Genomic DNA, 26922 nt, shown 5'->3' with positions numbered 1-26922 from the left:
CTTGATGAAGTCCTCTGTAACAAGCGTTCTCACCTGATTTGACCCCAACTAGAGGGACCTGGAAGCTGGGGAAAACTGGCTGGCCCCATTAGCCAGTAATACAAGCCTTTCCTTTTAAAAGATGAGATGCCAGGAAAAAAAGCCACCCTCCAGACCACTTTCTGTGGGGGTTATTTGGGGAGTGAACTGGGGACTCTCTTAGCTTACATACCCTCCTCTGACTCTGGAGAAGCCCAGGAAAAGCAAATCCTGCTTAAAAGAAGGGCCTGGAAACCTCAAATCCCAAGTAAAATTTATTTTTCCCCCCTTAGAATGAACCTGCCTCCTTTTCCAACATTATGTCTGAACAGTGATTTGTCATCTCATTTGAGATTTGAGTCATTCATTGTTCATTTCCCAAGCGCTATCTCCCCTCTTCCTCCTCACCCTCCCCATATATACCATGGCTATATTGTGGCCATACTGATCATTCCTGACCAAGTGCCCAAGACGCCAAATTTGTCTCATCCGGACCCGATTAGCATAAACATCAGTGTCACATAGTAGGCACTTTGTTGGTTGGTATGGTAGAAACAGCACAAAGATTGAGTCAGAAGTTTAAGTCTGAGTCCCAATTCTGACTCCACTGTTCAGAAGCCTGTAGACGGGGCTAGCTATCTGACACCTCTAGAATTTGGGTTTCCTTTTCCAGCACATGAAAGAATTAGACTTAGATACTCTTAAAGGTCACTCCTCGTTCTAATATTCTATGGGTCTAAGCTTCTTGAAGCTCATTTGCTGAGAAGACTAAATATTTGGGCATTTAATCCAATGATCAAATTTACTTCTATTGCCCTTCAGAAAATCAAGCGTTTCACTGCGTTATCTCTTTGGGCTCCCCTAAAGTTCTATGCCCTGTTTGTGTCTTTCCTCTTCCCCTGCTGTAATCACGAGTCCTCAAGGGGCAAGTAGTGGTGAGGAGCGGGACCAAGCTTTAAGGAACACGAAGAAGATGTCAGTCTTTGGGAAGTCCCAGATAGAGCCAAACGGAGGAACCCAATTGGGCAGGTTTCAATAAAGGATTGTGGAGAGTAAACTGAGGGGCGAAGCTCCCAGACTGAGACGATTCCCTAGCATCCCCCTCATTTCCACTCTTTAGCACACGTGCTCCCTTGGACTAAAGCAGCGCTTCAGGAAAACCTTCCTCCAAGCCAATTCCTGACTAAGCTCTTTTCCTTAGGGCAGCCGGTTCCTTTTCTCCCCCTACCCCCGCCTAACCTTCCATTCCCCCGGAGAAGAATCTCAGACATCCTTCCCTTTCTTGGTCCCCTCCAAACCATCCCAGTTCGGGAGCCTAGAGCTAAGCAAAAAGTTGAAATGAATAAATTGGGGTGGGGGCTGGGGGGAAAGAAGCCTTTTGCGAAACCGCCGAGCATTTCGAAAGAATTGGGCCCACACTTCTGAGGCTGCCCCTTCTCCTCCCCAGCCCCTTTCCCCCTCCCCCCTCCGAAAACGGGAAGTTCTGCGAGGAAATTGCTGCTGACCGAGCTGAGCTGTAGGGCTGGCGGACGGGGGATGACTAAGTTTGGCAGTGCTACCTGCCGGCTGTTTTTCCTTTTATGGAGGATTTTTGAGAGCTGGGCTGGGGAGGCGCGGGGCAGAAGCGAAAGGGATCCACCCTGACTTTATATGACAGGAACTGAAGTCCGAGGGTGTCTGTTCAAGGACAAGGCAGAAAGAGAGAAAGGGAGGGGAGGGGGCAAGAGGACAGAGAGGGGAGGAGGGGAGGGGCCAAGGGGAGTGGTCTCCCGAGGGAGTGGTGGCCCAGAGAATGAATGAACTTTCTGCAGAAAGTCCGGGTGTGCGAGGGGGCGCGTGCGTGAGCTGGGGTGCACGCGTGGGGGCGGGGGGTGAACGTGTGCGAACTAGGCTCCTGGGAGGAGATAGCGGGGTGTACCATCCTGTATCATCCAGGGCTGCCGGCCCCGTGGGAGTGGGAACACTTTGACAAAGGCTGCCTTGGTTTCTGCACCCAGGACCCGGCGCCCCCACATTCCTGAGCCCTGTCGAGTTTCCATTTGTGTATCTCTCTGAATGCCTCTGCGGATAGGGCTGGTTTCACATGACCTCGATTTGTAATTTTCCCTTTTCCTTTTGGGGAGGTGCCACTGGGACCAGTGGCCCCGGCTTCATGCACCACTCTTGGCTGACCATAGTGGGGGGGCAGCTCTCCTTTGCCCATGTCCCAGTTCCGACTGAGAACTCTTACCTGAGTTCACCCCACCCTCTCATCCTCCCTTCCCTCGGGTAACAGATGTGGGGGAAGGCTGAAACCAGTTGCATGGGGACAGCAACCCTCTTAAACTGACTCTCGAGGGTCTCCTCCACCCACCTTGGGCCCTGGCTGCTGGCAAATTAATGTGTGCCGTCTTTTTCTTCTTTGACTTCCGACTCCGTGAAATAGCAACCATCAAATCAATTCACCACCTGAAGTCATCCTAGCACAGTGACCAGAGAGCCATCTAAGCCAAATCCCTATTTTACATATGAGAAAGCTGAGGTACCAGAGAGGCCAAGTGACTTTCCCATTAGGATTAAGATAGTGTCACAGGCTTGCTAGATGGTACAGTAAAGCCTCCGACCTGGATCAGGAAGATCTGAGTTCAAATCTGAGCTGTGATCCTATTGATTCCTATTTGCCTCAGTTCCTCATCTGTAAAATGGAGACCCCCCTGGAGAAGGAAATAGCAAACAGCTTCAGTATCCAGGGGTTGACCAAAAAATCAGACACAACTGAATGACAACAAGAGTGTCAGAGGCAAGATTTAAAATCAGGTCCTCTGACTCCAAATCCAACATGTTTTCCCTCACATCACTAATCTAACTGCTTCCTGAGCCAGAGAGCATCTGTGGGAACTATCTGATTCCCTTTGTTTGAACTGTTTTGAAACGGTAGACATTTGGTACTCTAGACCTTGAGCTAATAATCCATTCCGAATATAATATGGACACATCATGACAAACCCTTTCTACAATCATCTTCTTATTCCAAATAGGCCACAGTGATGGGGTGTGTGTGTGAGTTCTCCAACCAACAAGTCTGTCTAATTTGAACAAGTCACTTAGTTTTTTCATAGGAAAAACGGGGGCCAAATAAACCCTCATTTTGTATATCTAACTCCAGGACTATTAGAAAAGTAAATAAAACAATAAATGACAAAGTGCTTCCGGATCGTGATAGAAACACCACGATGCTAATCTAGAACATCATTACCTCTTTTAATAACAAGCAGTCAGTTCTCCTAGTCAAGGTGAAAGCATGGGTTCATCAACTCAAGGAGGTCTGGGCAGTGGTCTCAGCTCTGATCAAAATCACTTTTCTTATGTGTTTATGTGCCTTACTTTCCATTGCCATCCATCCACATCTACCCTCTTTTGTCAATCCATACTGTAGGTAAGCCCCACATGAGAGAGGTGTTCAATAAGAAAAGACAGGTCTTTTTTTTAACTATCTCTAAGGCTTTCCATTGACATCCGGGAAAAATTGATTGAGGGGGAGAGGTGCTTTTGGTGGACATAATCATATTTCCCCAGACCCCATTGTTGCCTCAATTCATTTTTATTCTTCTTTCTGGCAGGGAAAGTTTGCTAATCAGTGACAGAGTTCATTTAGTTCTTCCCCCTTCTATTACCAAGTTTCCTCTCCCCTCCCTTCTCTCATACCAACTTTATCCTGGAGAACAAAGGGTAAAGGGTAGTCTTGAAGACCGATAAGAATGAACAAGTGAGGGACAGGGTGTTGATTAAGTGACCCGTGAGGCAGGAAGGGATGGTTAGGGCTCTGCCAAACTCTCTCCTTGACACACCCAGGGAGGAGACCACAGGTAGGTCACTCCCAGACAGTTCTTTAATGGGCACCAGGCTAGCTACCTCATAGGCAAAGTGAGAGAATGAATAAGCAGTTGTCTGGGTCATTCCAAGGATACTGCTTTCTTTATTCACTGGGGGATGGCGCACCTCTCTTTCGTGTGTAGCAAAGAGAGGCCATCCACTTGTTTAATTTTCCTGTCTTTCCTTCTACCCATGGAGACTTGAAAACTGTATAAAGTGTGTGTGTGTGTGTGTGTGTGTGTGTGTGTGTGTGTGTGTGTGTGTGTATGTGTACGTGTGGTGAAGAGTGATAATTTTACAATTCAGAGAAATAGTAAAAATAGAGGTCTTTATATAGACATACCACTTTTTCTATCTATCTTTGTGTACAGTAGCATACAGGTATCAGTAAATGTCATTGTGACTGAATACTGAGACTTAATTTATGTGTCTGTCCTGTTAGTAACTGTCTCCATCCATCTATCTATATTTGTGTTTCTATGTCAGTCTGGGCCCCTTGTATTAGAGTTTGGGTGTTTATTATTGAATCTATGTAACTGAGGTCGGGGGAATATCTGTAAATGAAATGGGGAAGGAACCAGTGACAAGGTGGAGGAGGAATCAGACTTACTATGGGTGTTTTATAGAAAGGATGGAAAGTCCCTGAGAGATAAGATTTGAGGAGAAAAGAGAAATGAAAGATTGTCAAGGGCTAGGCATTTTCATTAAGAATTTCAGGAATAGAAGGAAAAAAAAGAAACTTACAATATGAATAGAGAACAACCTGGGCTAGAATCTGTTGAGAAATGGTGGGTGAGAGTGTCTGCGTGTGAAAGTGGAGGTCAGGGTTCCTTTCATTCCCACTTCTCTAAATGCTTATGTCTTCCCCTCCCCCTCTTTTGTTTCATTCTCTCTTCTCCCCCATTTCTTTCCTCCCCTGTCTCCTTTCCCCCTTTTTCCCCCCTTTCCCCCTTCTTCCTCCCCATTAGGGCCAACAGATTGGAACAGCACTGCTCCCATCAGGCTCTGCATTCCTTACATTCTCCTTCCTCTCCCCCTCCCCCTTTCCCCCTCCCTTCAGAGCTGGCTCTCTAGAACCTCACCATTTATGGAGAGGAAGTCAGGTCAGATGGGCAGAGGAGTCAGAGGCAGGAAGGCAGCTTGGGGTGGGAGGGAGGGCAGGTGTCAAAAGAGGAAAATCATTGGTCCTTCAGCCTCTTCCTGGTTCTCCCAGCTGGGTTTGGGGGAGGACTGTGGGCACAAAGTCCCCAAGTGGACTGCCCGAGCGTCCAAGGCAATCCAAGCGTCCAGCAATCAATCAGATATCACCAGCAGGCTCCTCCCCGCACTGGCCCCATGTGAAATCTGCTGCCATCCATGTGAAGCTGACTGTTCCTGAGAAGGCCAGATAAGAATTTCAACAACAGCATCACAGGACTGCAATGTGGCCAGGAGGGAGTAGGTTCCCTCCCCCGGAATTTAAGGACTCTGGTTAACTGGGAAAGGTTGCATGGTTTATTTGTTTGTTTTTGATCATTAATTAAGAGTCTACTATGTGCCAGGCACTATGCTAAGCATTTTCAACAAATATTATCTCATTTGATCTTTACAACAACTCTGAGAGGGAGGTATTATCATTATCCCCATTTTACAGTTTAGGGCATGGAGGCAGACAAAAGTGCCATGACTTGACCAGAATTATACAGCTAGGAAGTATGTAAAGCCACATTTGAACTCAGGTCTTCTTAACTCCAGATTCAGTTAAATATTCACTTTTTCACCTACCTGGTTGCACTGAAAATAAACAAACAACAACAAAAAACAACACACCAGAACCAGAGATGACATTTCTTTCTCTTGGCAAAAAATGACATTTCCCAATCCCCTGTCTCCCTCATCCCCTTTCCTAGCATCTCAGCTCCGATTTTGAGCTTGATTCTGCCACTGATTGAGTCTCAGTTTTCTCATCTCTAAAATGAGAAGACTGAAGAATGAATGATCTCAAAGGTCCCTTCCACATGTAACACTCTATAATGATAGTTTTAGAGATAGGAGGGTCATTATAGGTCAAGCTAGTCCAAATCACTCCTTATATAGAGCCAGAAACTTAGGCCCAGAGAGGCTGAGACTGTTGAACAAAGTTCACAAAGGTAATAAATAGCAGAATGGAGATTCATACTCAAGACTTCCGACTCCAAATTCAACATTTTTACCTTGCCGAACTCTGGAACATGCATTCTTTCAGTGGCAGAGGATGAAAGATCTGTTACCTAAGACAGGCCCTTGGGCAAAAATAAGAAATTGGACAAAACAGGTCTCCAGTACACAGACTCTCCCTTTCAGTTACCTTCTGAACTACTCCCTGACATCAAATTTTCCACTTGCCCAGGAGCCTTGGCTATGCTCCTCCCCTTAGATGTCCTATCATATCTCTATTAACAATATATCTTCCTCTGGGGATCTAGAGTTCCCTTGAGGAATATTTTCTTTTTCAATGAAAAAGCTGTCTAATCAGATAAATTAACCCAACCAACGAATGCTGATTTGTTAGTGGGAGAGGATTAATTCTTCCCTACTTTCCTGGTACTACATGTGCATTTCAACAGGGACCTCTACAGACAATGCCTTCACTCAAAGGTATAACTACAATGGTGGGAATTTCAGGTACATGCTTGGGTGCTTGGTGAGGGAAGGGCTGTTTTGGTGCCAGTTATGTTGTGGTATCACTGACTTAATAGTAATCTTTATAGGGTGCTTTACAAAGGACTTTCTTTGCAACAACCACAGGAGGTAGGCAGGGTAGGTATTCAGCTCCAACAAGCACTACTAAGTCTTCCTGGGTGTAGGGCACTCTACTAAACGCATGAAACATAAATTCTGCCCTTGTGGAATTCCCATTCTCATAGAGAGGATGGGACATACACAAATAATTAGGACACAAAATGACAGACAGTAGATGCAGAGGGAGGTCATATTCAAGATGTAAGTGGGCAAAGAATTCTATTGATATGGGGAACAGGAAGGCATAACAACCCTGCTGGGCTCAGAAAGACTGGGTCACCCATCCTCCTCCATTACAAAGGCTCCATGGAAGAGATGATATTTAATTTGTACATTAAAGATGTCAGGAACACCTAAGTTTACTAGCTATGTGGCCCTAGACAAGTCCCTTGACTTCTGTCTCAATTTCCCAAACTATTAAATAGGGATAATAATAGCAGAATCCTCCCAGGAATCAAGTTTTACACAAATGAAAATTGAAAACTATCCTTACATGTATTTGGGAAAATAAAATGCTATTTTAAAAAAGGAAAGCTAAAATGTTGATAAATACCTGTAGGGGTAGGTATAAGTGTGAAGGATAGCAAGGAGTCAGAGCATAAGAAGAATAAAACTGGCAATGGTTTAAAGAAATGGGTTGGGTCTTAGCTTGGGAGAAGTCAATAGGCAATTATTAAGCAACTTTTATGTGTCAGGCACCGTCCTAAGCATCATAGATACAACATAAGGGAAGGAAAAAATAGTCCTTATTTCAAGTAAGTCATCATTTAATGGAAGAAATGACACACAAACAACTATGTACAAAATACATGTAGGATACTTCTGAGGAAAGGTGTAAGTATTAAGAAATGAAGAAATGAATCTCCCTGCTTTCGATGGAAATCTGAGGAATTGCACATGGATCCACATGTTGTCAGACACAGTTGCTCAGTTAGGTAGTTGTGAGGAATTGTTTTTCTTGGTTACAAAGGGTTCACTCATTTTGAGGGATCGGACAGATCAATGGTTCCCTTACTGGCTGGATCCCTTCAATGGTTCTCTTATTGTCTCTATCAGGAAATGACATAACTATGATGTAAGAATAAGACATCAATAAGACATTATTTCCCAACATAAAATAATGGATTCCATTGGAGAGAGAGAGGCAATAAGACCGATTATCAAAACAATCCATGTGGCTGGTACTGGAGGCCTGGTGTAAAGGGATGGCAATAGAAATAGGTGATGGATGGGAAAGCGTTGCAGAGGCTCAATGGGACCTGACAATGATTGGATCAGGAGATTTAAAGGAAGAGGAAAAAAAAAATTAAAGGCTTCCAACAGGAGAAATTAGGTGAAGGATGATACCACTGAAAGAATTAGGGAAGATATGATAGAAGATAAATTTGAGGGAAGGATGAAAAGTTTGAATTTGGGGACATGGTAAGTAAGGAACTGGAGGGAAACATTTATTAAATACCTATTATACCAGACACTATGCTAAGTGCTTTGTAAATATCTCGTTTGTTTCTCATAACCACCCTGATCGTTAGATGTTATTATTATTATTCTCATTTTATAGTTGAGGAACCTGAGACAAACAGAGATGACTGATTTGTCCACAATCACACATCTAAAAGAGTCTGAGGCTGGATTTGAACTCCAATTTTCCTGATTCAGGCCCAGTGTCCAATTAGACACCTAGTTGCTTCTAGGTGGTGGAACTTCCAGACGGAATAAGTCTGAAAAAATGGACAGAGATGAAGACATTGATTTTGGAGTTATCCCTACAGAAATGGTGGTCAAAACTGTGAGCTTAACAAGAAAGACAGGCAGAGAGAGAAGAAAACCAAGGTGATCATCTTAGGGAATATTATTAAGAGGTTCAGGAAAAAGACGATTATTATCAAAATGTTTGGTTGAAGAGATCCAGATTAGACCACATAAATAGTCTATGTGAAACTTGGGGGTTCCACCCAGTTCTTCTAACTTCAAGTCCATAAAGCTTTCCACTATCCCAGAGAGCCATCTCCTCTGTTACATTATAGGGTTGACTACTTTAGAAATCAGAGAACTCAGACTATTCTCACTGAGTTCAGACTTGACTGGTCTTAATGCCTCTTTTTGCCCCAAATTTCAAAGAAGAGAAGCCAGTTACCTCTCCATCTTTGAACTACATAGCCTTTCAGAGCTGGCCAGAGAGAAGAGTAAGACTAAAACTAGTAAGGTTAAAACAAGAATAACAACAACAAAATGGTTCACAGAGCATTGACACACCCAGGGCAAGGTGTATGGGTATCTTTTAGTTATCATGGATTTTATACATTCTCTTACATGCCCCTAAAACAATAAATCTCAGCATTATTGCTCCCATCCTGTCTTCTTTCCCCCATAAAACCCCAAAGGACTTGAAGTTTGGCCAGAGTTTATCTGACACCTTGGTGAAAGCCAGAGCACTTTTTGTCATCAATCAGTTAGTTAACATCAAACTCCTATTCTGTGCCAGGCCTGATGATACAAAGACAAAAGAGCAAACAGTTCCAGCTTCAAAGAACCTGACATTCTGGACAGAGGATACAACTTGTTTATATAGAAGTATTTACAAAATAAATACAAAGTGATTTTGGGGGAAGATAACAGAAATGTATTCCTCTTCAACTTTTTTTTTTAAATCTTTCATGATTCATATTCAGAATATGGTATTATGAACATAGTAGGTACCTAATAAATGCTTGTTGAACTGAATGGCAAGCAAGTCAGCCTTGAAAGCTCTACAGGCTAAACTTAGACACATTAAAAAAAAAAAAAAAAAAAGCCAGCTGTGCAAGAATGGAGATTTGTAGTTTTGTGTACATTCTTCTTCTTCTTCTTCTTCTTCTTCTTCTTCTTCTTCTTCTTCTTCTTCTTCTTCTTCTTCTTCTTCTTCTTCTTCTTCTTCTTCTTCTTCTTCTTCTTCTTCTCCTTCTTCTTCTTTTATTCTACTGTGGAAAGGAAAAGGACATTTTATTTGATGTTCATTAAATTCTGAATTAATATTTTTAAATTTAAAAATAACTGAATTGAATATGATTGGAGGGTATACTCAGATCTTACACACTTTGAATTTAACTCTTAAATTACTTGATTTCAAGTCAAAGCAGGTATCTATTGAGAAAGAGGCAGTGCTGCCTAATGGGAGAAATGGGCTGGGGTGGGTGTATGTGTAATAATACTATTTCCATGAGCAGAACCAGGAGATCACTACACACTTCAACAACAGCGCTGTATGAAGATGTATTCTGATGGAAGTGGATATCTTCAACATAAAGAAGATCCAATTCACTTCCAGTTGATCAATGATGGACAGAAACAACTACAGCCAGAGAAGGAACATTGAATGTAAATTGTTAGCACTACTGTCTATCTACCCAGGTTACTTATACCTTCGGAATCCAATACTTAACGTGCAACAAGAAAATTGGATTTACACACATATATTATATCTAGGTTATACTGTAACACATGTAAAATATATGACATTGCCTGTCATCTAGGGGAGGGAGTAGAGGGAAGGAGGGGAAAATCTGGAAGAATGAATACAAGGGATAATGTTATTTAAAAAAAAAATTACTCATGCATGTATACTGTCAAAAAAAATTATAATTATAAAATTAATTTTAAAAAAAGAAACTATGAAAAAAAAATAATACTATTTCCAGCTCTGATTTACCTTGTGATTTGGGGCAAGAAATTCAATTTCTGTGCCATACTTTCCTCATCTTTAAAATAAAGAAATTGGACAAGATGGTCTCTGAGGCCCATTTTAGCTACAAGTCTGTGAGTTGTTCATAGTAACACCTTGTACATGGTCCATCATGTTGTGAGCTATTTGAAGGTAGGCACTTGTCTTTTGCCTCTTTTTGTATCTCCACTGCTAGCCCAGTGCCTGGCATATCAGGCACCCAACAAATGTTTCTTAATTGATTGGTTGATTAAGAGGCATGATTCCAAACTCAGGTGTCTTTTTGATTATTAACTACCAAAGCAAGCTGACATTGGATAATGGAGATAGTACAGTTAATCAATCAATGAACATTTACTAGGCATCTGTAGTATGCCAGGCATTATTCTAAATACTGAGGGTACAAGCAAGCAAGATAGTTCCAGCTTTCAAGAAACTCGAAGTGGTGGGGGAGACAACACATATCTATGTACAAACAAGCTATAGACAGGATATAATCAAAAGAAAATAATCAACAAAGATAAGGTAGTAGCCTTAAGGTTAGATTGAGAAATGCTTCTTATGGAAGGTGGAATTTTAGCTAGACTTGAAGGAAACCTGGAAAGCTAAGAGGCAGAGATGAGAAGGAAAAGATTTCCAGGCACTGGGGCCAGGAAGAAAGGAAAAGAAAAGAAAGAAAGAAAGAAAGAAAGAAAGAAAGAAAGAAAGAAAGAAAGAAAGAAAGAAAGAAAGAAAGAAAGAAAGAAAGGAAGAAAGAAAGAAAGGAAGAAAGAAAGAAAGAAAGAAAGAAAGAAAGAAAGAAAGAAAGAAAGAAAGAAAGAAAGAAAGAAAGAAAGAAAGAAAGAAAGAAAAGAAAGAAAGAAAGAAAAGAAAGAAAAGAAAGAAAGAAAGAAAGAAAGGAAGGAAGGAAGGAAGGAAGGAAGGAAGGAAGAAAGAAAGAAAGAAAGAAAGAAAGAAAGAAAGAAAGAAAGAAAGAAAGAAAGAAAGAAAGAAAGAAAGAAAGAAAGAAAGAAAGAAAGAAAGAAAGAAAGAAAGAAAAGGAAGAAAGAAAGAAAGAAAGGAAGGAAGGAAGAAAGGAAGGAAGGAAGGAAGGAAGGAAGGAAGGAAGAAAGGAAGAAAGGAAGGAAGGAAGAAAGAAGGAAGGAAGGAAGAAAGAAGAAAGGAAGAAAGAAAGAAAGGAAGAAAGAAAGAAAGAAAGAAAAGAAAGAAGAAAGAAAGAAAGAAAGAAAGAAAGAAAGAAGAAAGAAAAGAAAGAAGAAGAAAGAAAGAAAGGAAGAAAGAAAGAAAGGAAGAAAGAAAAGAAAAGAAGGAAGGAAGGAAGAAGAAAGAAAGAAGGAAGGAAGGAAGAAGAAAGAAGAAGAAGAAAGGAAGGAAGGAAGGAAGAAAGAAAGAAGGAAGAAAGGAAGGAAGGAAGAAGAAAGGAAGGAAGGAAGAAAGAAAGAAAGAAAGAAAGAAAGAAAGAAAGAAAGAAAGAAAGAAAGAAAGAAAGAAAGAAAGAAAGAAGAAAGAAAGAAAGAAAGAAAGAAAGAAAGGAAGAAAGAAAGAAGAGAAGAAGAAAGAAAGAAAGAAAGAAAAGAAAAGAAGGAAGGAAGAAAGAAAGAAAAGGAAAAGAAGGAAGGAAGAAAGAAAGAAAAAGAAGGAAGAAAGAAAGAAGAAAGAAAAAGAAGGAAGGGAAGGAGGAAGAAAAAAGAAAAAGAAAGAAAAAAGAAAAAGAAAGAAAGAAAAGAGGGAGGAGACAATAAAGGAAGGAAGGAAAAAAGAAACAAGAAACAAGAAAGGAAGAAAGAAAGAAAGAAAGAAAGAAAGAAAGAAAGAAAGAAAGAAAAAGAAAGAAAGAAAGAAAGAAAGAAAAGAAAGAAAGAAAGAAAGAAAGAAAGAAAGAAAGAAAGAAAGAAGGAAAGAAAGAAAGAAGGAAAGAAAGAAGGAAAGAAAGAAGGAAAGAAAGAAAGAAGAAAGAAAGAAAGAAAGAAAGAAAGAAAGAAAGAAAGAAAGAAAGAAAGAAAGAAGAAGAAGAAAGAAAGAAAGAAAGAAAGAAAGAAAGAAAGAAAGGAAGAAAGAAACAAGGAAGAAAGAAACAAAGAAAGAAAAAGAAGGAAGGGAGGAAGAAAAAAGAAAAAGAAAGAAAAGAGGGAGGGAGACGATAAAAGAAGGAAGGAAAAAAGAAACAAGGAAAAAGAAAGGAAGAAAGAAGGAAGAAAGAAAAAAGAAAGTTTCTGCTTATCAGTTATTGTTATTTATACCCTTTCCATCCCTACCTTCAGGGCCAGAACTGCTGATGACATATACAGGAAGGGATGACTCTAAACTGACTCCAGAATTTAAAGGATTTCATCTCACTCTAATCTGCTGGTCTCTGATTCATCCGGGCTGCCCATGGCAGACAGACAATTTGGCATCTGTTGCTGCTCTGCTCTTTACTGCCTGCTGTGACTTTTCCCTGTAGCCTGGGAAAAGCCATGGAGTTCTGAAAGATCATAGATCTTATGGATGGAATCTGCAAAACAGACAATGGATTTTGGATCCCATCTAAATTTGTGATAGAACCATAGATTTTAAGATGGGATCAGAGGCCATTTAGTCCAATCTTTCAGTTGAAGAAACTGAGGCAGAGAAAGATCTCTGGGGACAGGAGGGGGACAGGGAATCTTCTAAAGGGAAAAGTTGCCATGGTTCTCTAGAGTGAAGTAATTCTTAAGAAAGCAGAAATGGGGGGTCTATTGTGAAACAACTGGGCTTCTTGGAAGTGCATGTGGGGAGATAGAAGAAAGGAAATTTTTGATGTTTTCATCCAAACTAAGCACAGCTGCTGGAGTTCTAAATTTCAGCTGCTTGTGTCCTTCTCTCTCTTTCCCATAGAGTCATCCTGTTTTTCTCTCCTATTAATCAATCAATAAACATCAGCCATAGCATTTTAGAGTGGAGAGGGCCCCTTGAGATCATCTAATTCAACACTTTGATTTGATAGAATAGGAAATAGACACAGAAATGGAATGTGACTTGATCAAGGTCATATAAATTAATGTGTGACTGAGCTAGGATTAGAAGGAACCAGGGATTAGTTTCCTAGGGATTAGAGAAGACTTCCCCCTCACCCCCAAATCAAGTTCTGTTAAGGGCTCCAGATCACACATTAATCAAAACTGTTTGGATGTGTCCAGCCTTCTTATTTTGTTCTAATTTTTCAATTAACAAGCATTTGTTTTCTCTTCATCCTATCCCAGTTAAAAAGGAAAAAAAAAAAAAAAAGTCTTTGTCAAATACATGTAGCCAAGCAAAACAAATTCCCAGCATTATCCACGTCCAAAAATCTCATTTCCAGCACCATTATTTCAAAGATAGGGAACCTGAGGACCAGAGGAATGAAATGTCTTGCCTACAGTAAAACAGGGAATTAGTGGCCCAGATTCCTATACATCTTGGCTAACTTCCATTTGTGAGAATTGGCCAGTGACTACCTATGAATTAACTCATTTTCCCTTGAGAGGAATGATGATTAAGACATAGGACTGAGTCAGGAAGAGTGGAGTTCTAGCCTCATCTCAGCCACTTTTTAGCTATGTGACTGTTGGCAACTCATTTTTAATTTCTCTGTATCTCAGTTTCCTTATTCACAAAATGAGGTGTTGAAATACATGGTCCTTTCCCTAAGCTCGAATGTTCATTCCGGCTCTAAATCTATGATCCTACAAATCCTTTCCTAAGTAAGATTATAGTAAAAGATAAAACAAGAAGTTGGAATGCGACACTTTTGGGAAATGATTCCTTTTGGATAATTGAGGCTTCATTTTTTCATGCACCCTTTTGAAAAATTTTAAAATTAGCTTTTTATTTTCAAAATACACGCAAAGATAATTTTCAACATCCACTATTGCAAAACTTTGTGTTCAAATTTTCCCCCATTCCCTCCTCTGGACAGCAAGTAATCCAATATAGGTTAAACTTGTGCAATTCTTCTAAACATATTTCCACACTTATCATGCTGTATAAGAAAAATCAGACCAAAAAGGGGGAAAAATGAGAAAGGAAAAAAAGACAAGCAAATAACAAAAAAAAAAAAAAAAAAAGAGGTGAAATTACTACTATTTTGTGATCTACTTTCACAAAAAATCTGAAGTGATCTGAAGTGATTTACCCACAGTCACACAGTTTCTGAAGTAAATTTGAATTTAGGTCTTCTTGACTCCAGCCCCCAAACTCTATCATATCACTCAGCAGCCCCTCCCAGGAAGTAGGACCTACTGGTAAATTAATGTAATATAAAAAACAAAGATCATCAATAAAACAGTAAAAACAAAGACATACCCAGAACACAATGCAAAGTCATAATGACTTCTGGGCAACTTTATGCATAAGTGTATACAAAGAGGGGAATTTGTGGCCCTGTCTGTTTCTGGATTGTAAAGTTTTTTGGGAAAAACTGAACTTGTCACATCCAAAGGAGACTGAAAAAAATGAACAATTTAGGGACTTTTGGGAGTAGACACTTTTTTTAGGCAGAGTACAGCCAAGCTGTGATTTTTTTTTTTTTTTTCCCTTTTGCCTCTGTGAAATTCCACCTCACCCAACAGACCCTTTTGAAGAATCAATGACTAGAAGGTTTCTAACTAGATTATTTTAAATCATATTGAGCCTCCAAGTATAGTATAAAAACTGGATAAGGGTGGGTCAAAGTCTGGGGAAAGAACCATTGGCAGAAAAAAGCAAGCCAAGATATACATAGAATCCTAGGATTATAGATTTATTTCTGGAAGAGACCTCAGAAGCCATTTAGTCCAACCCTCTCATTTTACAGATGAGGAAACTAGAATCCAGAGAGATGTTTTTTTCGTGTGTGGATATGTATATATTTATATATATGTGTGTATATATATATATATATATATATATATATATATATATATGCACATACATATGCATGTGTTTATATATAATTATGTATATATTATAATATATAATACAATGATAATCTATTATACATATAATACATACACATATAAGAACAAAGAAAAAATGTGTGTGTGTGTGTGTGTGTGTGTGTGTGTGTGTGTGTGCCATAGGCTAATAAGATAATAAACCTAGGGTTAATGGATCTTTAAAGCCCATTTAGTCCAACCCACTTGACAGGTAAGAAAACTGAGGCCCAGAGAAATAACTTGCTCAAGGTCATACAGTTTGTGCCAGAGATTTGGATTTTGAATTCAGTTCTTTCATATAATTACATTTTTATATTTATTTCATATACATACATACACATATATAAACATACATACACATATATATATGTGTAGTGTTTTATTGTTCTCCAAATTACACATAAAGACCATTTTTAATATTCATTTAAAAACAATTTTGACTTGCAAATCTTTTCCTTCTTTCCATTATCTCCCTCCTCCCTAAAACAGTATGCAATTTGATATGGGTTTATATAGGTACAACCAATCCAATTCTTTCTTCTTTTTCTTTTCTTTTTGAGGCTGGGGTTAAGTGACTTGGCCAAGGTCACAAAGCTAGGAAGTGTCTGAGATCAGATTTGAACTCGAGTCCTCCTGAATTCAAGGCTGGTGCTCCTATCCACTGCACCTCCTAGCTGTCCCAACCCAGTTCTTTCTAATGTTAGATACAGCATTCTCTTCACTATGCCATGTCGACAGCCAAGGAGACTGAAGGAAGGAAGACCTACGAATCCCAGTGAAGGACCAGATGACAGATTTTGCCCCTAAATGTAAACTTTCTCCACTTTATAACATTGCCTAGGAGCAGGTCCTGTAATTAGGAACTTTGGGGGAACATTCTATTTTAAGAAATAATTATCTTTGAATTTCCATTGTCTATTTTTTTCTTATGACAATTAAGTTGGATCACTAGGAGTTGATCCTAGTGCACAGCCCAACCCACCCACAGTTTATGGAATGTGAGCATGAAGTATTCCCTTCCATGAAAGGATTGCAGGTAACACTTCCCAGGCCAGGGTGGAGCTGGGAGGAGCTGAACAGAAACCCTGGTTGGGCCTGGTGGAATAACCTCAATCCCTGCCCTGTATTCAGGATCCAGGGCCTGAAATCTAAAAGCAGGGGAACAGGGTTAGGGCAGAGCTTCAGATCTCTCAGTGAAATGTCTGTGCCAGCCCAGCTTCCTTTTCAGCTTTTCCTAACGTCACCTCTGAGCCTGTAGTTGTGAATATTAGTACTAAGTCACCTCTTATGACCAGCTGTCGGAAATCTATTACCAAATTTCTATTGCAAATGGTTTAGCATCAGAAAATAATAAGATTTTGTCAGTAGAAATAACAGTGAAGGAGAATTGTTGCTGTAGCCTAAGAACTGTGGGACCTTTTTAATCTGCATTTGACTTGCTGTTAAAATGCTATGTGTTGTCTCTCCTGTTAGATTGTGAACAGACTGCTTATACTCCCAGCACTTAACATAGAGTTTTGCACAAAGTAAGCACTTAATAAATGCTTTTTTCATTGATTCATTCATTTGTTTTACAGGTATGAGAGCAATGAATCTTTGAAAACCTGTTTGAATCTATGAATAGTTGTTACACGGTCTTTGTTTTTCTTTTCCAATTCTGGGATGAGAGGGATGGTGGGGATAAGGATAAAAAAAGAAAAAGAAAAAGGATCATTTGTTTAATTCACAGAAGAGAATGAAAGAAAAGCTACAAATAATCACAGATGAGCAGCACAGCTTTGAAAGTTATATGTTGAATTTATTATATATTTATAAGAAAACCAAGCTGTACATAATCATGAGATGATGTCACACATCTGATTCTCCTCTTCTGTTTTACATAGCAAATGGAAATGCCCATTTTATTTAGTGTTTGTTAAATTTAGAATAAAAAACAAAAAAAAAATTTTAGAAAAAAAAGTGTGACCCTCTAAAGTGAGAGGTCAGGAATAAATACATTTTTTTGTTTTACAAAGTACTTTTTAAAAATTAATATTTTATTTTTCCAAATACATATCAAGATAATTTTCAACACTGACCTTTGTAAAACTTTGTGTTCCATTTTTTCCCCCCTCTTTCACTCCCCTTCTCCTAGACAGCAAGCAATTTGATATAGCTTAAACATGTTGCAAAGTACTTTCAAGAACTTTGTCTTGGCCCTTAGGAGGCATCCGTGAATAGGTAGTGTAGGTATTTCTATCTCCATATTACCAAGTCTCAGAGAAATCTAATGTTTTGCTGTTCAGAATTGGTGCTGATGAGGACCTCAGAAGCTGTTTCATCCAATCCCACCATTTTACTAGTCTGAGAGGTACCCAGCAAATTAGGAGTAAAGCTTGGAACACAACTCTAGAGAATGGTTGGTGAAAAAAGTGCTTGGGTTTGTAGACAAAGGAGCTGGGCCCAAATCTCAGCACTCTTTGGGTGATCTTAAATAATCATTTAACTTCCCTGTGCTTATCTGTAAAATGAGGAGACTTGGATTAAATGATCCTCCCAACTTTAAGCCTCTACTTTCGAGCTCCTATTTCTAGTCCCAGGCTCCTTCAACCAGATGCCATGTCATTCACCTTCTATTTGCCTCTTGTTTTTTTGTTGTTGTTGTTGTTTCTCCTGACCTATCTGAATAATAGCTCTTGCTCTGTCAGAAACACCTGTGTGACCTTGAGCAAATCCTGTCACTTTTCTAAGACTCAGTTTCCTTATCTACAGTTTTCCTGATGATTCTAGGCTTTCTACCTTTTTTGCCCAAATAATATTTAGTCTCTTTGAACATTTAGAAAAGAAAGTATATGAATGTAATGGAATTTTATTCTATAAGAAATGATCAGCAAGTTGATTTCAGAAAGGTCTAGAGAGATTACATAAACCAATGCTAAGTGAAGTGAGTAGAGTCTAGAGAACTTTGTACATGGCAACAAGATTAAGTAATGATCAACCATGATGTAATACTATCTTTTCAACAATGAGGTGATTCAAGGCAAATCCAATAGACTTGTGATGGAAAAGTGCTATTCACATCTAGAAAGAGAACTATAGAGACTGAATGTGGATCAGTGCATAGTATTTTCATTTTTTTTGTCCTTGTTTGTTCACTTTTTTTTTTCTCCTCATTTTTTTCCCCTTTTGATCTGATTTTTCTTGCACAACATGATATATGTGGAAATATGTTTGGAAGAATTGCTCACGTTTAACCTATATTGGAATAACTATATTGCTGTCCAGGGGAGAAGGGAGGTGGGGAGGGAGGGAGAAATATTTGGAACACAAGGTTTTGCAAGGGTGGATGTTGAAAACTAATTTTGCATATGTTTTGAAAATTAAAAAGCTATTTTTTAAAAGAAAGAAAACAGTTCAAAATATATAGAATTAGAACTGATTGGGGATCTCAAAGATCAAAGTTCCAAAGATTCAAAGTTGAATGAGACCATCTATTTTAACCATTACAACTGAGGAAATCGAAGTTAAGTGAGTTGCTAAAAAGCATACAGATTGTGAATAATAGAGCTGGGATTTGAATCCAAGTCCTCTGCCTGTCAATGGAGCATTCTTTTAATTATGTCAAGCCAAGTCAATTACAATTGAGTTCAGGGAAATCAATCATCCAAGGATCCCCAATAAGGGAATTAGTCAGAATCAGGGACTTTTTTTCTGTTCATTTCTAAGACATGTCTCTACCTCCCTACCCCCAAGGAGTTTAAGCTCACAACTGCAAGAAAGCTAGGAAATCCCAGCTTCAGTTTCTCAGGAAGACAAAGACCTGCCAAACTCCCAAGCAGGGTGCTTTCTTGGTTCAGAAATCACAGTGACGTAGAGTCTCTCTCCTTAGGACAGGGTTGGGTAACTTGAGAAGGAGAACAAACCAGCCAGAAAAATGAAAATGAATGTTAACCTGAACCAGCCTTGGGAACACACACACACACACACACACACACACACACACACACACACATATACTACAAGGTAGATTGAGAGGTCACCTTGCTTACCTCCTTTATCCTCTCACCTTCACACTTGAGCTATTCTAAAGAGACAAGAACCTTTTCTGCCAATAATAATAAATAACAACACATTCCTGTAGGACTTTCAGGTTTATTACTGTTGTTTAATCATTTTTCAGTCAGATCTGACTCTTTGTGATTCCATTTGAAGTTTTCTTGGCAGAGATGCTGGAGTGATTTGACATTTTGTTCTCCAGCTCATTTTATAGATGAGGAAACTGAGGTACACAGGGTTAAGTGACTCACCCAGAATCTCAAAACTAGTAAGTGTCTGAGATCAGATTTGAACTCCAGAAAATGAGTCATTCTGACTCTGACTTCAGGAGTGGTACTCTATTCACTGTACCATTTAGCATGTAAATATTCGGATCTCCATTTAAAAGAGGATTCAGAGAAAGATTTAATATTTACCTATGTAAATATTAGTAAGTAAATATCTGTAAATATTCTAGTAAGTGTTAGAGCTGGCACTGGGACCCAGATTTCTTGTGTCCTCATAGATTGATCAATTCAATAACAACAGCAGTAACAACAACCTTAGCAGTTAGCATTTTTCTAAGTGCCTACTATGTGTTAGGTATCGTGCTAACCAGTGGGGATACATAGAAAGATAATGTTCCTCAAGGAGCTTATGATCTAATAAGTTATACAAAGTATAAGTTGAGGAGATACACAGAGAAAGGTACTGACATTAAGGGGGAGGTTTGTGGGGGCAGCTAGGTGGTGCAGTGGATAGAGCACCAGCCCTGAATTCAGGAGGACCTCAGTTCAAATCTGGTCTCAGACACTTAACACTTCCTAGCTGTGTGACCCTGGGCAAATCACTTAACCCCAGCCTCAAAAAAAGAAAAAAAAAAAAAGGTTGGGGGGAGGCTTGTGAAAGGCTTCATGCAGAAGGTGAGGTTTTAGCTAAACAGATTAGGTGAGCATTTGTTCAAGGATGTTGGGGAAGGGATCCTGGCACTGAGTGAGAGATTGGGCTTATTTTTCTCAAGTTTCTTTCATTTTTGTTTCAATTTAAGTCAATTCAGCAATCCTTTATTTATTATGTGTCCATGCAAAGGACATCCTGTAAAAGATGTAGTCTCTGTTCTCAAGAAGCTTACCCTTTATTTGGGGAGAGAAGATTTAACAACCATGAAACAGAACAGTTATGTGCTAAACTTGATAATAAAAAATAATAATAACAATAACAATAAATATATTATTATTTATTATTGTTAAACATATCAAAATAATTATTGATATTTATTATATCATATATAATATTTACTATGTTATATCAATATTAAATATATTAATAGTTTGTGTTATTAAATATTAAATATATTAACATAATAAACTGGAAAGCATAATTCCTAAAATGAGGAAAGGTAGTGAAGCTCAAGGAATGGCTTGCTGGACTCAGAAAGACAAGATCTAGATTCAAATTATACCTCGAGGACAAAGTCACTTCTCTCCACCTCAGTTTTTTAATATATAAAATGGGGGACAATCATAACCATAGTATATATTTCACAGGGTTGTTATGAGATGTTGAGATAATTATTAAAGCACTTAAAATGCTCCATAAATGTTGTTTATTATTGGGGGGAGAAATCAATGTAGCTTGGAGTCCCCAAGGAATACTTGAACTTGAACCTGGATGGATGATAGCACAAGCCAATAAAGGGAGTTATAGGTACAACCTTAGTAAGAAAATAGTTCACATTTCTATGGCACTTTAAAGTGTACAAAGAGCTTTCTTTAAAAAAATATTTAATATTTTATTTCTTCCCACTTACATGTAAAAACAATTTTTAACATTTGTTTTTTAAACTTTGACTTCCACATTGTCTCTCTTACTTCCTACCTATCCGTGCCTTGTTGAGAAGACAAGCAATTTGATATAGGTTATTCATGTGTAGTCATACAAAACATTTCTATATTAATCATGTTGTAAAAGAAAACATCTATCAAAGGAGATTGCCCTCTTTGATTTTTTTGCCATCCATTTTTCCTTTCACATTGTCTTTACTCACTTGATGAAGTGTTTGTCTTTAATTTGATTGTCTTTGGTCTAAAAGAGATGGGCAAATGACAATTCTTTTTAATTTAATAGCTTGTTTGCCTTGTTAATGATTAAATTACCCAAAACTAAAAATATTATTAATTTTCTTAATCAGCAAATTTATGGGAACAGGAACAACCTCAGTTTTTTCTAAGGGCAGGAAGTATCTAGTGTGTCATTCCATAAAGAGCATCTCTATTAAGGAATCTGGTCACAATTGCATTAGCAAAGGATGCAAGATTGTCTATCAATAGGTGATTGCCACTCATTCCATAGAACTTAATAAGGGCCCATATTGCCAATTCCCAGGTAGTGCTCACCAGCTGTTTGGTTTTTGTTTTTGTTTTTTTTTAATAATTTTTAAATAAACTTAACCTTAATGATCTCAGCAATCTCAACAAAACAAATATATAAGCCTAATAAAGAATGTCTGTAAATTCTGTTTACCTTTTTCTTTTCTTTTCTTTTTTTTTCTCTGAGGCTGGGATTAAGTGACTTGCCTAGGGTCACACAGCTAGGAAGTGTTAAGTGTCTAAGGACAGATTTGAACTCAGGTCCTCCTGAATTCAAGGCTGGTGCTCTATCCACTGCGCCACCTAGCTGCTCCCATGTCTGTAAATTCTGATCTATTTCAATTTACTAAGCAGAAATTTTCAAAAAAAAAAAAAAAAACTTTACCAAAATAATAATGATGACATCTTCTGTCTACTATTTCCCTTTCTGATTTCTTTCTGTCTGGGAACTTAACAGATTTTGTTTGCAGGTAATTCTTTATTTAGTCCCAATCAGGGTGTGTTGTCCTGATTCTTCTCTTTTGGTTTGCATCACTTCATATCAGTCTTTCCATCTTTCTTTGCTTGCTTCATATTTGTCATTTTTTGGTGGTGTGATAACATTTCATTATACTGATGTAACTTGGTATTTTCAGACATCCCCCAATGTCTAGATATATAAGTTGTTTCTGGCTTTTCATTATTACAAGTAAATTCCTAATGTGTAATTTTTGTATAGTGAAATCTATTTTCTACCTTCTAATAATATCCTTGGGATACAGTTCCAGTAGTGAAGTTACTGGGCTAAAGGGTATGATTGGTTTCATAATTCTTGTGTATTACCAGATTGTTCTCCCAAAAGATTGCATCAGGTTTATCACCAATACTATCATGTTCCAGTTTCTTCACAACCCTATCACTAATTAATCTGGCCACTTTAAACTTTATGGGAATAAGGTAGTCTTCAAAGTTGTTCAAAATTCATACCATTGATTGTAAAAAAAAGTTTAAATAGTTCCTCAAATAGCTATTAAATATTTGTCTTTCCTCCCTTAGAACTTATCTGCCCAGTTAATGCCTAGAAGCAAAGTAGAAGAGTTAGCAGGGATAGGAAATAAGAGATATATACATGATTAAGAATAAAATTTATTAGGAAAAAAAAAAGTAGGGGTAGTAATCATTTTAAAAAGATTCAAAGAAGAGGGTAATCTATATTATATGTCAACCATACTAATCTTGTACTTGAAATATATGTATATGCTGGTGTATATATATATATATGTATGTGCATGTAAGTTTATAAATATGTATATATATATATATGCATGTATATGTGTATATACATATATATTATGACACACACAAGTATATCCATGCTTAACTGCAGCCTGCTTGTGGGGAGTGGGGGAAGAAAGGAGAAAAAAGAACAAAGTAAAAAGTGCATAACAGAGAACAAAAAAACCTACAAAGAAGAAAAGTCTTCTGTTATTATGTATGTGTTCTTGAAATGGAAATTTATTGTTACATATTTCAAATCCTCCCTGATGTTCTCTTGGACACATGACAATATTTATTTTTTCTTTCTTTTTCTATTTTTCTTATTTTTCATTTAAGTTTAAATACATAAATACATTTAAAAAAATAATTTGCCCCATCCTTTGTCCATTTATCCATAAGAGCATGACTCTTATAAATTTCTGTCTTTTTAAACTATGAAACTAAAGTATAAGGAACATAGCTTTTCTCTAGTGAACCAGTGATGCCTATTACTGTTACTGGATTTGTTGGAAGTAGTTTGGCTGGAGAAAAGGAATTGCATTCAGGGCTGCAGAGTCTTAAATTCTAATCTCTGCTACAATCTGTCAACATACTTTATAACCTCTAGCAGATCCCTTGACTCCTCTGTGGTACACATTTTGCATCTGTCCTATACATCCTTATTTCTACTCCCCAATATGAATGAGATAATGTTCATGCTATAACTATCCTTAGGGGTCATACTATGAGACCTGCTTAGATAGAGCTATCTGACTCATCACAGGGTCTTGTACTTTAGTAACTAAGTTCCCTTCGATGGGATCTAAGATAATAAGTCCACACAATTGATCTACACTATGGAGTACTGACAGTATTTGCAGGTGTGATTCTTGGACCACTGTCAGTGATCTGTGAACATTCATGTAGAACAGAAGAGGCATCTCAGTGTAAGATTAGAGTAAAATATCTCATTTTTGAAAGAGAGAGAGAGAGAGAGAGAGAGAGAGAGAGAGAGAGAGAGAGAGAGAGAGAGAGAGAGAGAGAGAGAGAAAGAGAGAGAGAGATTTTTTTTGTAAGCTACTCGCCAAGGAGTTTGACTTCAATTTCTGGGAAAATTCTAGAGTGTATTATTAAAAGGGATGATTAGTGGACAGCTAGAAAATGAAGCAGCGATCCTGAAGAGCCAGTATGACTTCATCAAGAACAAGTCATGCCTAGATTAAATATCATTTTCCTTTTTTGAAAGGGTTAGTAGATTTGACATATCAGGGGAATTCAGCAGATATGATTTACCTAGATCTTAGCAAAGCATTTGAGTTGGGATACTTCTGTGTATAAGATGGAAATATGTAAGCTAGACAAAGGTCTCATTGGGTGGATTTGGAGTTGGTTGCAAAGACAGACTTAAAGAATTGTCCTTAGTGGGTGATTTCATTTTAACTTGGAAGGAGCTTTCTAATGGAGTGTCTTGGGTATGTGCAGCCCAGATTAGCTTAGCACTATGCTGTTTAACCTGTTTATCAATGACTTGAATAAAAACATAGACAATGCTCATCAAATTTTAGATGACACCAAACTAGAAGAAAAGCTAACACATGAGATGACAGTCAGTAACCAAAAAATATTTTGATTAGTAAGAATATTGGGTTGAATATAAAAAAATGGAAATTACCTTTAGGTCCAAAATATAAATTTCATTAACTTCTAGATTAAAAAAAAAAAAAAAAAAAGGCATGGCTAGACTGCAGTTTGTTTGAAAAGGAACTGCTGAAGCTTTAGTGAACAAAAACCTGAGTGTGGCCAAGTAAATATGATTTTAGATTATATTAAGTGGCACACTGTATTCACCACTAGGGAGAAATAGGTAGACTTACTATATTTTTGCTCTGGTGAGACTACATCTGTAGTATTGTGTTCTACGAGTTGAACATTGATAAATTAGAGGACATTGATAAACTAGAAAGTGTCTGAAAGAAGATGATGGAAGAACTTGAAATCATCACAAACTAGCCTGTGTTGAAGGTGCTGGCAGTAACAGCCTTGAGAAGAAAAGGTTTAGGGGGCAAAGTGTAGTAGTCTTCAAGTGCTAGGAGGGATGTTATTGAAGAGGGAAAAGACTTACTCTTCTCAGTCCTATTAAGCAAAGCCAGGAGCAGTGGGTGAATGTTATAAAGAGGATAATTTAAACTTGATGTCAAGAAAAACTATCAATCTGTCAGAGCAATTTCAGTTTTGTCTGACTTTTCCTGGCTCCATTTGAGATATTCTTGGCAGAAATACTGGAGTGATTTGGCATTTCATTCTCCAGTTCATTTTAGAGATGAGGAAACAGGCAAACAGGATAAAGTGACTTGCCCAGGATCACACAGCTATTAAGTGGCTGAGATCATATTTGAATTCTGGAAGACCAGTTTTGTTGACTCCAGATATGGCATTCTATCCATTTTGCCACCTAGCTACCTCACTTATCAATTGGAACTATCCAAAAGTGGAATGGACTACCATGAAAGGTGGTAATTCCTTATTCACAAACAAAGGCTAGATAGCTACTTGTATGGTATGAAAGGAATTTTTGTTTTGGTATGAGTTGGACAAGGCCAAAGGTTTTTTACTTTAGTTCCACAGATCCCCAAGAAATCTGTGGATAGATTGCAAGAGGTTCAAAAACTTATGTGAGAAAAAAAATATTGATTTTCATTAATTTTGATTTCCACTGAAATCATTTGTATTTTATTTTATGCATTTAAAAACACTATTCTATTATTGCTCTGTAAGAAATGACCAGCAGGAGGAATACAGAGAGGCTTGGAGAGACTTAAATCAACTGTTGCTGAGTGAAATGAGCAGAACCAGAAGATCACTATACACTTCAACAACAATACTGTATGAGGATGTATTCTGATGGAAGTGGAAATCTTCAACATAAAGAAGATCCAACTCACTTCCAGTTGATCAATGAAGGACAGAAATAACTACACCCAGAGAAGGAACACTGGGAAGTGAATGTAAATTGTTAGCACTAATGTCTATCTATCCAGGTTACTTATACCTTCGGAAGCTAATAATTAATGTGCAACAAGAAAATGGTATTTACACACATATATTGTATCTAGGTTATATTGTAACACATGTAAAATGTATGGGATTACCTGTCATCGGGGAGAGGGAGTGGAGGGGGGGGGGGGATAATTTGGAAAAATGAATAAAAATAAATACATTTAAAAAAAATGTAAAACAAAACAAAACAAAACAAAAAACACTATTCTGAGATGATTTTTAAGAAAGAGGCTTTACCAACCTGTTAAAGTGGTCCATGACTCAAAAAGGTTAAGCAACAGATGCTTCCCAAAGTTGTTTTCATCTTTTAATATTCTGTGATTCTCTGAAGCCTTGTATTTAATTTTATATTTATAATAGAAATGAAAAAAAGATGTTATAAAAACAGAAATGATCAATAATTGTCTATTGGGAATTCCATCTTTTTAAAAAAAAAAAATTAAAATTTCTAGTCTGAATCTCTTTCTCCTATCTCTTCCATCCAACTGAGAAAGCAACAAAAACAAAACCTTTTACAAACATATATAGTTGAGCCAAATTCCTGTACTGGCCATGTCCAAACAAAAGCAAAAACATGGACTTTAGTCTGTGCTCTGAGTCCATCAATGCCTTCTATCTGGAGCTGAGCACCATGTTCCCTAGGGAGTCCTCTGGAATTGTGTCTGCTCACCGGTTGATTAGGAACTCTATCTTAAACCTGTCCTTACCCCGACATTCCCAGAAAGTAGTGATTTCTTCTTTGAAGGATCCATGGTCTTCTTCTGGATCAGAGCTTTTAATGAAACTTTTTGTCTTATACTATCATCTGAATGACATCTAGTTCCATCATCATAAAATTGTGGAATTCTGCAACATCAGAAGGCACTTTAATAAATAAACAAACAACAAAACAAATAAATAAATCTAGAGTCATCTGGTCCCTATCACTATAATGAAGAGAAAACTGAGACTTTTCCCAAGGTTACACCATGAGTTATTAAATAAGTGAGGAGTAAAATCAAAG

General features: G+C 38.0%; 1 long non-coding RNA gene across 1 annotated transcript; it reads right to left on the bottom strand.

Annotated features, from left to right (window-relative positions):
• Positions 1 to 7379: 7379 nt before the first annotated feature.
• Positions 7380 to 26414, bottom strand: LOC141555034 (uncharacterized). The gene is made up of 2 exons (XR_012486055.1): positions 26161 to 26414; positions 7380 to 9590 (listed from the first exon to the last, which is right to left on the bottom strand). It is a non-coding gene; the product is annotated as an uncharacterized LOC141555034 (long non-coding RNA).
• Positions 26415 to 26922: the final 508 nt, after the last annotated feature.

The sequence above is a fragment of the Sminthopsis crassicaudata genome, chromosome 1 (genome assembly GCF_048593235.1).
Source record: "Sminthopsis crassicaudata isolate SCR6 chromosome 1, ASM4859323v1, whole genome shotgun sequence".
Classification (NCBI taxonomy): Eukaryota; Metazoa; Chordata; class Mammalia; order Dasyuromorphia; family Dasyuridae; genus Sminthopsis; species Sminthopsis crassicaudata.
This window is presented reverse-complemented; position numbering and strand designations above follow the sequence as displayed.